Genomic DNA, 351 nt, shown 5'->3' on the forward strand with positions numbered 1-351 from the left:
AGTCAACACTTAAGAAATGTCACCACTTAAGCATCCCAGACTCAAGATCAGATGTCATCTCGCTATCGGGCGGCCCAGGCCGTGCGCTCGCCCTTTCGGTGGGGATACACTCGGTACCTGCTGAGGAGATGCTGAGGAACGGATCAAGCATATAATGATCTCTGTGATGAGAAACAGTGCTACGACCCATGCTGGACACGTCTGTAATTTACCTGCTATATTGCGTAATGTATTGCATTGTACTAGGTTACGCGACTGCCTTCCGTTTATAGGTAGTTAAACTGCACAGTACATGTGTCCATTGGATTTATTTATGAACAAACCATGCGTTCGTGCATTTAAATATCTGTA

The 351-nt window shown here is 45.6% G+C and overlaps 1 protein-coding gene across 2 annotated transcripts in view; it reads right to left on the reverse strand.

Annotated features, from left to right (window-relative positions):
* The window catches only part of LOC119591560 (protein kinase C and casein kinase substrate in neurons protein 1-like), a 62,778-nt gene that overhangs the window by 51,315 nt on the left and 11,112 nt on the right, over positions 1–351 (reverse strand). The gene's annotated exons all lie outside the window — the stretch shown is intronic.

This window comes from Penaeus monodon, chromosome 28, assembly GCF_015228065.2.
Source record: "Penaeus monodon isolate SGIC_2016 chromosome 28, NSTDA_Pmon_1, whole genome shotgun sequence".
NCBI classification, from domain to species: domain Eukaryota; kingdom Metazoa; phylum Arthropoda; class Malacostraca; order Decapoda; family Penaeidae; genus Penaeus; species Penaeus monodon.